The sequence below is a fragment of the Dermacentor andersoni genome, chromosome 5, assembly GCF_023375885.2.
Source record: "Dermacentor andersoni chromosome 5, qqDerAnde1_hic_scaffold, whole genome shotgun sequence".
Classification (NCBI taxonomy): domain Eukaryota; kingdom Metazoa; phylum Arthropoda; class Arachnida; order Ixodida; family Ixodidae; genus Dermacentor; species Dermacentor andersoni.
In genome coordinates this window covers 76,094,304-76,107,909 of record NC_092818.1, presented here as the reverse complement: position 1 = coordinate 76,107,909, position 13,606 = coordinate 76,094,304, and the positions used below count along the sequence as shown (strand labels likewise).

Genomic DNA, 13,606 nt, shown 5'->3' with positions numbered 1-13,606 from the left:
TGTGTAGCTTTATTTGATCGCATGCATCATATTATGCCTGCAAATTTCCTAAATACGTAATCTTCACCCGTGCCCGACTGCGTTTGACTTTTCTTCACGCCGATTCTGCCACATTATTAGACCGAAGGTCATGCGTTATATGTCGTTGTCAACACCATTTTGTCGTCTTATATTAAAAAGAATGTCATCTGCACACTTTGTTCTCTAATCCGTACCACTGCCTGCCGGTTCCTCAAAGTTACGCTTATCGTTTTTCGTTTCATCGTTCGTTCCACAGGCCTGAGCTGCTTCTGAAGCTTCTTTGTTATCCTCCAACTACCATCCCAATTGCTTAGAACAGGTAAAACGAAAAGATTGTACATTGTTGTTTTCGAAACTAATACCCTGCCATATGCGCTCCAAGCTATTTTTATTCACCGGGAAATTTATTTCCAGTGATTCGAGTTCCTTTTGACTACCTGGCCTGTAGGAAAATTTTTTGCTACAAATGTTCGTTATAGTAATGCACGTCCAGAATCTGTACAACAGTAATTTTATCTATATGCAAAAGTACTCTTGTACAGGTGCAGGAGGATAAAGAGGGAAATACGGGGAGGCTAACCAGTGGAAATACCGGTTGGCTACCCTGTGCTGGGGAAAAGGTAAATACAATGAAAGGTTATAAAAGGGGAGAAGGGATAAAAACTGACAGAGAGAGATAAATACATTAACGCGATGAAATGCGCCACAGCTTTCACGGTCGGTCGCACCGTCCACAAGTTTCGTAGCAAAGCGTTTAAAGCCTTAAAAGCTAAATGCAACGAAATTTTAGGCCGCGTCAAGAGCCTAGTTTGGGATAGTTTAGATAGTGTAGAAGAGCCGGCGTTTATATTTCACGTATGAAATATGAGTGGAAGCGTATCAAGAAGCTGACAAAGTAGTCGTTTTTGATAGCGAAACTAAAAAAAAAAAAGAAAAATACGCCAACATTACCATTTGCTGCAAGTGGCATATGACCTAGAGATCGCACGGCTTCTCGGCCGAATAAGTGTCGTGCGACTTTTTTCTATTTCTCGTGATTTCTTTCAGGTTTGGAAAAAACTTTTATCCAGCCCGTATTGCGCAACAGAAAACAGGATGGGAATTTTTCCAGGATAGCCTACACTTTTTCTCATGGATACTTTGCTGTGAATATAATATTTGAGCAGTTAATTAATAAATAAATATATAATCAGGCGGAATACAAAAATAGTTTTACGTGCTCCAAACGACAGAAAGCAACATTACCTATGTGCTGTTCAGCTATGTGGCACCTACAAATTATTACATTCTGCCACAAGTTACCTGGGACACCATGGTATATTACCTACAACGTTAACTATTGCACCAGCCATGATATTTATACTCTGCCTCGCGCTTCCTTTAATCTATGTCTTAAGTATTAAATAACGCTGTTTCGTAATATCCGATTTCCTTCCTAATATACAATTTTTCTGTGGGCGATGTTGTTGTAGATCTTTCATCCCACAATATTTGATATTACGTTTTCTGGTCCTTTTGAAATGTTATTTCGCCATTGGCTGCCGACATAAGTAGTATCTGTATACCGCCCCTGTATGATGCATGCTTGTATTTGTTTTCTGGACCGCAGGTGCCTTCGGACTAATTTGTGGAGCTTTTTGTCTGGAGTTCATTCCCTAACTTACCAGGACGAATAAAGCATTAATTCATCTTAGTACAGACATGCTATAGCGAAGGATACCCAGAATGAGTACGTTTGTAAAGTTCAAGTATCGCTCTCACAGACGTACCCCACGACTTTCCAGGGAGAAATCTCAGGCCACGGCTCATAATGGTTAGCTTCTTTTTCGGATGGAGACATGAGCGCTCCAAGAGCGATCACGATCTATTATCACTCATAGAAAGCGGTGCAGCTTCTCGTATGTGATTGCCTTTCTGACGACGTACTTGCCTTGCGCGTGAAAGCAGCCAATGAGCAGTTTTCAGAGGGCGTCTCCAGACCTTATGCTCGAAGATATCCTGACGCTAGTGTGACCGCTTTTTTGGAGTCGGGCACGCAGCTGGGGAGGCGTACTTCCAGAAGCCCGAGTGCAGATGTGCGTTTATCATGCACATAGATCGACACATGAACGGATTGCGGAAGGGAATCGACCATGTCGATCAGCGCGAGATGGAAGAGCGTGGAGCTCAAGACTCTACCTTGTGGTATGTCACATAGGTGTACTGTTGTAATGTCGCACAATACTCTTTATGCACAAAGAATGACCTGTCCTTGAAGTAGCTTAATATCCAGGGAAAGGCACGGCCAGTTAGGCCGCCATTGCCTAACGCGTCAAGTATGGCTCGAAGAGTTATGTTGTCGTAAGCGCCTTTGATATCTAATAACATCGCCGCACGCAACCTCTTTAGGTTTTCTTCACCCTGAACGGACGAAACAAGGTCGATGACGTTGTCTATGGTTGAGTGTGCGCGTCGGAAGGCTGCACGTGTTCTAGAGCTGCACTATATACAACCACGAACACCTATAGATAAAAATACGTGACATAGATTCTGGAAGCACATTAATAATAACGAACAATGGAACCGAATGGTACTTTGTTATTACTAAACTCGGTACGAGGCGAGACTTCATCCCTGAATAAAATAATATTAAACAGAGTAGCTTTAACGATCGCGCTTGCAGATATAAAGTAAAACCGGCGGGAATTACATCCGCTACGATATGCGTATTTTGAACGAGTTCGAGTAACGTATACTGAGGCACTCTACATATGACGCAATGCTAGCTCTATCTACAAGAGAATCCTTTGAAGAACTTAGTCGAAGAAACAAGGGCCCATTCATGAAAGTGAAAGACGCTACCACCTTGCGATTGCAAGACTTGTGTGTGTTTTGTGTGTGTAATAATTGTACGCCTTATTCAGTGTCTTTGCAATCGCGGTCAAGTTATGTGAATCATTTCTTCGAAGCAGTAAAATGTTATCGTGCATCAAGTGCATGCAATGGTTTTCTGATGTGACTTCACAGTGCTGTCGTTTGAAATATGTGCAACGGCACGGGAAAAAAAAGTTTTGCCAGGACGAAAAGAATTGGGCGGGACACACGTATATGTTGCAGTGGTATTAAGCGAGGCTTTCATTGATGCTTGCGCAAATATGGAAGCAAAATTTATCCAAGCCATATTCTCGCTATGAAACTGAAAATTCCACGCACGTTGTTTTACAGTTTCGCTAGTGTTTTCTTCGTGGTCACTCAAACGAGACAATATTTAGGAATCATTTTGTCTGGCTGATATTTAATGGAAAGTGATAAGAAAGGCGTGGAAGAACCAGGTGCAAAGGCAGCATCTTTTATTTTGATTTCAGTTCTAAAACAACAACAACAACAAACGCACAGAGGATGCTAGATTTCTACATTGAGAATCAGCGGGAGTACAGTTTTCGAAGTTGTCGGATATCTGAATGACGGTAACATTTGGGGGAGTAACACGAGTAGGTGCAACCTGTTTATGAGGCTCATATATTGAGGTGACTTGCCGTTATTTCGAGCTTCCTCTACGGCTTTCTTCATACTTTGATATACTAGCTACGCCATTTCTCCTTCGCTGATACGCACATATACGAGGCCACCAAAGTGACGTGTCAAAGCCCTTTTTATGCGTCCGCATACGAATGCACAGTGACAAGGCAATGTCGGGATGCACAAGCACGCCGTCTTTTCTACATGCAAGAAAAGGAGGTTGCTTTGTCGCAAGAATCAAACCGAAAACAAACAAATCTGACACACACTCGTGCTCATACACGCAGACAGTGTGCACACACACTCTCGCGCATGCAGTGTAAAAGAGACACGTGGTCTGTGCGCGTTTCCGCAAATCCACAGCAGTTAAAAACTTCGGCCGCATATTTACCTCTTTGTCGAGGTCGCTTCTTCCAGAAGAAGAAACTCGGCCTCCGTGAGGAAGTGTCGGCGAGCAGGAAGCCACGAAGAAGAAGGAGCGGAAGGGAACAGGGCAGGCCGACGCTGTAGTATCTTTCTTTTTTTTTCCTCCCAAGCGAGTCAGCAAGGCAGCAGGCAGGCTGGCGAGCATGCTTCCAAGCGAAGGCAAAGCGACACTCCTTCCTTTTATATTTTATTTTCCTCTCGCTCTGCTTCCAGACGCCGGCGGTGCAGCCCGTTGGCTCCCTCGTCCCTGGGCCGGTCGGGGTGCGGGACGACGTGGCTGGAATATTTATTCATAAATTTAGCTCTCAAGCGCGCCGCCCATAAATATCTCGGCCGACGTCGCGCGGGATTTACGGGCGCGAACCCCTCGTCGCCGTCCCCGCGGTCCCTCACACACACACACACAGAGTTAGTACAGCTCGCTGAGCGCTTTCGCTCCGTCCCACGAGGCCGGCACTGAAGCCGCCGCAAGAGCAGCGGGTAGAGCCGGAGGCTGGGCACACCGGTCGAGCGGCTATGCCCAGACCCGTGCTCGAGGCGCGGAAGACCTCGGGAGCGCGTCAGCCGCGGCCTGCTTTAGGAGCACGCTCACATCGCCTCAACGTCCGCCACCGCCATTCCTGGCTTCTACCTAAATCCTTCGCCATGTCAAGGCCTCCGCGGCGCCCGCGCAAAACATCACAGTGGCACTGTTTTCTCTGGAGCCTGTGTTTACGTATATACGGACGTAGTACACGTATGCATTCGAAAGCGTGCATATCTAACGCGGCAGCGGACGCTCGCGCACACTCTTTCATGTAAGGAAAGCGTGTGTGTGGTTTTTTCTTTTTTTTGCGACACGCCGGAACGCGAGAAAGAAGGCAGCATAAGCACGGATGTAGACCGTGCTTATGCACAGGGTGATAATTTTTTTACTTTTACGAAAAGTAAAAAAAAAACAATTGTCTGTGGCAGATAGCGTAATTTTTGTCCTTGGGCTGGACTATTCGAAGAAGCGAACATTACTAGCACGGCAAACACAAACACTTATTCAAGTAATTTACAAAAAAATACTAATTAACTTTATAATTCTTTATTTTACAGCACGTATTGGAATTTACGAATTCTAGCCAGTGAATTTGCGAGGCGCATCTGCCTGAAATGGATTTCCAGGATGACACCAGTTTCGAGATATTTCTCAAAGCGCGGAACGAAACGCACGGGCGCTCCAGTTACTGTTGTGCTTCAATGCACGAGAAGTGCGCTTTGTTAATCAAGTGGAACAACGGTGCATTTTACACGGCGAGTTTGATGGGGCATTTTTCCAAACTGGTGTCGTTCTGGATAGTCAGTCATTCCAAGTGTATACGCCTTGAAAGCTCACCGGCTACAATTCGTAAATTCCAATGTGTGCCGTAAAGTCACTAATTCGAAATTGGTGGATAACTGTTAATTATTTGAATATGTGTTTCGATTTATCGTGCAAGTAATGTCCACCTCTGAATAATCCAGCTCAAGGACTAGAATTATGTTATGTGCAACCGGCTATTTTTAAAAATTCGATAAAACCTAAAAATAATCACCATATATATTATTTAGTGTGTGGAAGCGATTACAACAAAACGCCCATAACACGCACTAGTGCTGTTCTTCAAGTGCACCGGCCTCAGTGACCATTTGTAGCCCACCTGTGCACCCTCACGCGTGCACGCAGTGTTCAGTCTTTCCCTCTTTTCCTCTCTCTATTTCCACTTTCCCCTACCGTTGTGTAGGGTAACAAACCGAGCCCTCGTTTAGTTGAATTCGCTGTCTTTCCTCTCTAAGCTTTCTCTTTCTTTCTCATTGCTAATCACATCGGAGGCATAAAGACTCGGACACTGCCTAGTGTTCTTTTATGTACTTCAACCTTCTGTTGCCGTCTCGATTCGTTTCTCAGATACAGGCGGTGAAAGGGCCATCAGAAGCCATTGATGGCCACACACAGTGCTGCTACTGCCCCGCCAACACTAAGAAAGTTGAATAGACTCTAAGCTAGAGACTCTTAAACTGTTGTCTGTGTACTTTCTCAGGAACGTTGAGAGAACTTACGCATCGCCGTCTGGGTATCATCGTTGACCGCAACCTCTCGTGGAGCCCTCACTGCATCTATCTGAAGGAGTTAGTTGCCATTGCTCAGGTCTTCAAATTTCTCTGCGGGAAAAACTGGGGTACACCAGTCCATTCTATGATGCAGCTGTACAGAGTACTGTTTCTCGGACTCCTACGTTACAGTCTACCAGTGTTGTCAAATGCATGCAAGACGAACTTTCGCGCCTTGGGGAGCATACAAGGTCAAGCCCTACGCACGTGTTTAGGGCTGCCTCGGTGCACCTCAACAGCAGCAACAATTGCCATCGCGTGAGACCATGTGACCCAGACAGATATAGCTGTTGACTCTCTCACAGCGCACATTCGCCATCTGTCAAGGATCCCCGACCATCATTTGGCCTCCCTATAAGCCGAGAGACCTCAAGCAACCTTTTCAAGAGTGACTAGCGCTCATCAAGAGTGCACGTCATCTTTTACACCGGCGGCGAAGCCTTCATATCCCATGTGGTGCCTGCGACAGCCTGAAGTGAATTTCGCTATTCCTGGAATAAAAAAAAAGTCCAATCATCCATCGCCGGCTCTGAAGGAACTTACGCTCCTATTACTGCGCCAGACGTACCATGACCACATACATACATATACCGATGGTTCGACCTCAACTACCAGCTCAACTGCCGCATTCGTCGTTCCAGCTAAGCAGGTTACAGCTAGATTCAAATTGTCACACATGACTGCATCTATGTCGGCAGAACTTGCAGCTCTCCATGCCGCTATGACGTGCGTCACCGAAGAGGTAACAGAGAAATGGGTCGCATATTGTGATTCTAAGGCAGCTCTTCACAGTATCAAGTCTGCATTACATCACAGCACTTACGAGCAGATGATATCTGACATCAGGGAAGTGCACCACCATGCTCTGGAAAGAGGGCACAACATTATATTTCAGTGGATTCCTGCTCACTGTGGCATCGTCGGCAACAACCTAGCTGACAAGGCTGCCCGGTCTGCCCACGTTAATACCCAGACGCGTCCAACACCTTTGGCGAGGTCGGACGCAGCCAGGGAACTTCGCCTACTTGCACGCAAGAAGTCACAAGATCTCTGGAGTTCAAGTGCCTTCAATTGCCGATTACATAAACTGGACCCCACGCTACAACTGCCAGCTAACCTTTCCCGCGGCGAAACAACCTTGTTGTGCCGCTTGTGGTTGAGAGTGGCGATCACGAACGCATACTCTTATCCTTTGGGAATGGCCGAGAGCCCGATGTGCGACTACTGTGGGTGCGAGGAAACCATCAAGCACCTATTGTGTACCTGCCCTCGCTACGACGTACAACGCCGGAGGGCAATTTTACACCGACTGGACTAAGGACCGTTCACCGAGTCAAAGATACTCGGACCGTGGCCACACCCTTCCCTGGCACGAAAAGCGATTCGTGCACTAGTTCAATACTTGAAGTGCGCCGACTTAAGAGACCGTTTATAGCGTCCTTCTGTATAGCGTCCCGCCACACCCGCACTCAGTGCTTACTCTCTCCCTTTTTCCTCCTTCTATTCCCCTTTCCCACACCCCCAGTGTAGAGTAGCAAACCGGGTGCTCTTCTGGCTGACCTCCCTGCCTTTCCTGTCATTGCTTTCTCTCTTCTCGCTCTTCAGAGAACTTGATGAGGGTCCGATATGAAATCGCCATACTGAGACTCGCGGCTTTCACGAGTGCCGGCTATCCAGCAAACGAGTTAAACGCCACACGAAATATTTCCGGTGACTAAACTGTGGGGAGTTGTGTCCTTTGCAGTAATTCAGATCAGATTTTAAACACAAACGGTGGGAAGTGAAAGATGGGCTACAGAGCGAGGTTACTATTGGCGCGACTTGCGATCTGAACATTCTGGAACCTAATAATACCATTTCATCCTTGTTTCCAGCACAACGTCTCACCTTTCATAGTGATGGCGTACTACGCAGCGTGCGATGTGGGTAAACAATGCGATCCTTGTAGCTGTTGTTGGCCTGTTCCTGTTAGTCCGTTAATCTGTTCCTGCGGTAGCAGAAAAAGACAGACTAACATTTAAGTTTTGTGAGAAGCACATGATTATCTCTTTTTGCTTTAGAGTAGAGCAGAGATAAGAGAAAGATAAGAGAGAGAGAGAGAGAACAGCACAAGGTGTAGCGTGGTAGCCTGTGAGCGGGTCAAGAAACTTGGCTGCAATTTCGCTATGTTTGGCGCCACAAACCAACAACACCATTCCACATACATACACACACACAAAAAAAAAAAATAAAGACAACTTGTACACCTTTATTTCTGACCATGAAGGGTACATTTAAAACCAGTGAAATGACATTTGAGTTGTACATAAGTAGTAGAGTAAATAATTATTTAGTAATTGCTTTGCTGAGCTATCCACAATTGAAATTTCGCTTCAGCGTGGCAGGAACACTGCAGCTATGAATATTGCGTTAAGCTTGTAGTGAGTGCTTAAATCAGCATCTTGAGGTACCGAGCTCAGCGGATCAAAAATGATACTTTGGGCGTTGTACAGGTAAAAGAACACAACATCCCATGTTATAACATCAGGTCTCCGGAATACTTGCATGTGCCGCATGTGCTTTCAACTTATGGTAACAACATGGTTTGTTACACTCTCCCAACTTTGCTGAATAATCTCAGATCTGCGTCCGTCGACGTACCTAACTGTTCTGGCAGAGAACTGTATAATTTCTGTTGCCCCAAGAATTGTGTTTGACCACACACCTAATCATCTTTATTTTAAGAGTTGTGTGTATCTATATATCCATATTGTTTGTTTTTCCCGAGCTGTTTGATGTGCGAAGCAAACTTATTTATATGGGATCTATGTGCTATATACCCTACTCTCTCTTTCCTTTCTTTCTTTTCGTTCTTCCTCTTTCCTTTTCTCTTTTTATTTCTCGCTCCTAGCTGTCTGCTGCCTTTTGGACCTTCTGGTTATTATGACCAGTCAAGTTGCTTTTTGTTGCAACTTTTTCCTAATGCCTTGGCACTTTGTACCACTTGTTTTCATGAATAAAGGCATTATTTTATATATATATATATATATATATTAGGTGAATTTAGCATAAGTGGTAAGGGGAGAGGAGCTGACAGCAAGGAGCACAAGTAGAATTCGTGAAATTGTGCGTGCGAACCTGCGTGATGCTTGAAAGAACTGATATAAGCAAATGTTCTTTATATATTTGCAGACGCATGCACTGGCTATTTCCCTCAAGTCTACCTGACGCTACAGGTATGCATGGGGCAACCTGCGCTATAGTCATCAATGCAGAGCGACCCCGACCACAGACCAGAGAAAGAACAGGTAGGGAATCCCCCATGCTTTTTTCTGTTGGTCCGGACTGAGCTTTGCATTTATATAGACCACGTCTGTACAACTTCACGTTGGACACAGGTGATGAATGGCTGTCTCATGTGTAATCAATTTGAAAAATTCTTGCAGTAGAACGCTCCCTAGAGGCCATGTAACAACTCCCAACGTGTAACCAAAATTTGCTATGTGGCCTGGCGAGAGGCCCTTTAATCTAATATTTCGGGACAAGCGATGACCACTTCCAAATGTGTTATACTACACGACAATGTCAGTGCAGTGTAGGCCCATGTAGCGACACTATTTGTATGCTTTTGAGTTGTGTTTGGTGCCTAGTGCTTGTTGAGATTATATTTTTTATTGTTTTCAGAGCGCAGATCATAGGCGCCCCTTCCTGCGTTTCACGTCGGCGTCGTCCCTCGGCGTAACCGAGCGAACGAGCGCAGCGAAACATGAAAGAGCGATCGCGGAGCGCAGCGGGGAAAGAAAGACGGCAATAGCAAAGAGGGCGCGAGGTGGAAAGCGGGAGAGGAGGGTATGGCGAAAGGATGAGAAGAAAAGCGTATAGTGCGCACAAGACGGGCTCTACGGCGACGACCGCTACAAGATGGCGCCAGGCTAGCACGCAGTCGTCTGTTCACCGATGGCATGCGGCAGCGAGCGCGTGGACCGAAACCTTATATGGAAATAACGCATTGCATGAGCGGAGATCTGTGTGCGGCGGCTGCTGTGAACCTCGCCCATGCGTAACCCACGCGCTGCCCCTCGAATCTCCTAATTAGCGAAGCAGTCGCGCCACACTTCGCTTCGTTTGCAATCCACCACACGAGACAGATTGTCCGAGCCAGCCAATATATCGCAAAATGAAAACACGCATACAGCTGCGATCAAATTTCACGTTAGGAAGTATCGTAACAGTCGGTGAACTTCCTTTTGTTCGTTGTCCTTGTATGAGATGTGTTGTGGGCATATTAGGATACCCTGGCGTAAGCAGGTCTTCCTTCCTGTTTCTATACATTTACAGTTAAAAAAATAACTGAACGAAAATAGTAAAGCTCTATTTCGACTCTACGCTTGTGTGTATATTTACACCTATCTTCGTTGGCTTCCATACGACACAGTGGATAAAAACGAATAGGTATATAACCAAATGGAAAGAAACGCCGGAATAAATCGGCTCACATTAAATCGAATAACACGCAGTGTACGACAACTAACTATCACCAAGCAGCAGTTCAAACACACGAACAATGACCAGTGTGATTTCGCCGTTATGCAATCGGCAGAAACAAAGTGCCGTCGCACTTTGAAATCCTTACGAATCCAGACGTTATAGCTGACTGTCAAGGAGAGGACGTTCGCTTGCGTGTAATCGTAAGATAATCAACAGAGAGAGGAGTGATAAAGGACAGGCAGGGATGCTCACCAATGTAAGCTCTATTGACCACCCTTCGTTATGAAGAATATTACAACTGTATTACGAGTTTGTCAAACTCTCGAGAAAGCAACACAGCTGGACACAGTATGGGGAATTCAGGTGGTCTCATCAAAGAAAAAAGTAGAAAGAAAGAAATGAATTGTCTTAGTACGGTCTAAATGTCAAGCATGGAAAACCGAGAGAAATCGCTACAGGTGACTGCTATTCATTCTTTCACCATATAAAAAATTTTTCAAATTTTTTGTGTTGCTTTCAATAAAGCGATACGTACATTGCTGCGGTTATCGAAGTAGACAGGCTTAAGCTATTGAGTGCATAGCTTCGGTGTGCACCTCTGGTAGAACCGGCACTCCTAATGTTCTCTCTCTTTTATTCGTGTGTTATGATCGTTTTAACCCCTTCCCACTGCGTTTAGGCAGCAAACGTAGACGGGTAACCTGTGGACTTCCCTGCTTTTCTATTTCTTCCCTCTCTTCTTTAATTTCTGCATTAGCAGACTTTACAGCTGCAGATTTGTGTCTGAAGTAGCCACTTCGTGTTGTGTACCTACAAAGTAAACCGTGTAGGCACAGCCGTCTTCCTATTACCTAACGTCTCCTCGATAATTTGCGCACGTAAAGGTGCCTTGAAGAGCAATGCTAAAGCGGCTATACGTCAAGCGGTCCCGGTGAGTTTGCTCGGCGAATAATGTGAAGTCCGATTAACTTATCATTCTTTAACTTCGTGTTTTAGACACTGCTAAGTTTGAACGTTACTAAGGTAAGGACCTTCTACTTTTCGACACGTTTCTTGAAAACTTTGTGCTTTATTTTTCTCCCTTTGCACCGATTTGGTCAAGTGGGAGAAAATCCCGGGGGATTGCTAGCAAGTGCTCACAAGGAACCGCACTGCACTCACACGAATTGCCGAGACCGCCGTCGCCTCGGTCGTCGGCAAGCTCGGGCAAGGTCGTCATCGGCCTACAGCTGCGGGCAAGCTGGCGCGCTGATGCTCGCGTAAGGGTGGGGGCGGGGGGGGGGGGCGCAGGAGAAAGGTCGACTTGGCCCGCCTCCTTCGTCACCGCGGTTGGCACAGCGAACTGCGCGGATCCTTCCCTTTGCGGCGTTCGATGCTCGCCTCGGCTTGACTCGGCTCGAGGGTTGCTCGGCGTCATTCGCCTCCTGCACATTCGCCATAAATAAGAACCAGGGTAACGCACGTTAGCGCACACGCACGCACACACATACACACACTGCGAGGGGAGAGCGATCGCCTTCTCGGAATGTGTCGCATCGTGTCTCACCGCTTCCATGCTGAGAGCTAGGAGCCTCCCTCGGTGCCGGCTGGCACAGGCGAGACCCCGAAGCAAGATGAATCGTCCACGACACTCGGCCGCGGAGGGTGTCTTCGAGAAGGCTCTCCAGGCAGCGGCTGCAAGAGACGCAAACAGCGCGGCATTTGAGCCGGAACCAGGGGCGGTCTCGCCTGAACCAGGGAGGTACGGTGCTGCCTGGTCGCTGCGCTTAAAACACAGCGCGCTCGCGGTTCGCGAGGAAACGGCAGCTTGATAGATGCGTCCAGCGTGGTCGCGCCGTGGGATACGCTTTCGCTGGCCTCTCGCGCTGGGACGAAGGCGCGCGTAGGGTGGACGAGAAAATCCACGGCCGTTTCTCTCGTTGGTGACATTGGGCGGCTGTGTTGCACGGGGAAGGCGAATAGAAAGAATGGGATGTTAATATTCGATCTCGAAAAAGAAAGCCAGACTTGGATTTTTTATCAGCAAGCGAGGGGCTGCCCGGAGTGAGGCTGCAGAGAGGAGCGCCGCTTGTACTTTGCAGTCAATATCGGCGTGCTGCGTCCAGCTGTCTCGCCGACTTCGTTGACTCACAGCTATCGACGTTGCAGTTCATAGGTTAGAGCATCCGTGAAACAGAAAACAAAATAAGAAATAATGGAGAGAGAGTGAAGTGTTGCGTTCAGAACTGGCTTTTGTTCACTCTGTCCGAGCAGTACACAGTGGAGAATCTGTGGGACCGTGGAATGTTTTCTTGTTCAGTATACGCGGGCACATCCTTGGTTAATCATGTCGAGTGCATGAGAAGAGACCGAAAAAATGTCTCAGGATTTGTCTGTTGTTCGTACACTCTTACCCACAGCATCAAAATATGGAATTCTGCGAGTTAGAAAACGCCGATTGGAGGATCAAGGTGTGCAGGTTTAGTCCACACTTTCTGACGTCCGCACCATTTGAGCACAGGCTTCTCTGACTGGGCGTTTAACGCACTCCTTACTTTGTTTGCAATCTCAAACCTGCACATTCATTTTTCTTTCATCTAAACGAGAACAGGCCTGGAAAATGTCCGCAGGGTATCCTCGAGAACGCTACGGTATATGGTTCACTTTGTTCTATGTGTCAGCGTTAGGCCAAACTTTAATAAAGAATGGCGATTTTACTACTGTATGAGAAACTGGGTTGTTAACTTTCACCCCGCATAACGTGTACGGTATACGCACTTGATTCAGGTCGATATTAAGCTTTCTCTGTCTTCTTCATAACTTAAAAGAAACTCTCCTTGACGGAGGATGTAAACGCGTAATTCGAGGATCCAAATATTAACCCCACTGCACATTTGTACGCTTCATGGCGTCACTCATCATTAACAATACAGTGCCGTAAGTCACCCGCTTTTAGTGTGCTCCGGCTTCTAAATATAACCAATAAGTATGCGAATCGAGGAAAAGTAGCCGACAATGTGACAGCAAGTATAAAGGAAGTGTTCTTGAGAACATCTAATGGTACAGAGGCCGGGTAAAGGAAGACGTACCGTTGTCT

General features: G+C 46.5%; 1 protein-coding gene across 2 annotated transcripts in view; it reads right to left on the bottom strand.

Annotated features, from left to right (window-relative positions):
• Positions 1-12,976, bottom strand: part of LOC126530794 (uncharacterized) — a 282,495-nt gene extending 269,519 nt beyond the window's left edge. Inside the window, exons 1-4 of one of the 2 annotated variants that reach the window (XM_050178078.2) lie at positions 12,077-12,976; positions 11,692-11,954; positions 7,951-8,050; positions 3,911-4,222 (exon numbers count right to left, since the gene is read on the bottom strand). The gene's annotated coding sequence lies outside the window, so the exon portion shown is untranslated. Of the gene's footprint in view, positions 1-3,910; positions 5,862-7,950; positions 8,051-11,691; positions 11,955-12,076 lie in introns of those variants that run through there. The other variant, XM_055070811.2, reaches the window with a different exon arrangement.
• Positions 12,977-13,606: the final 630 nt, after the last annotated feature.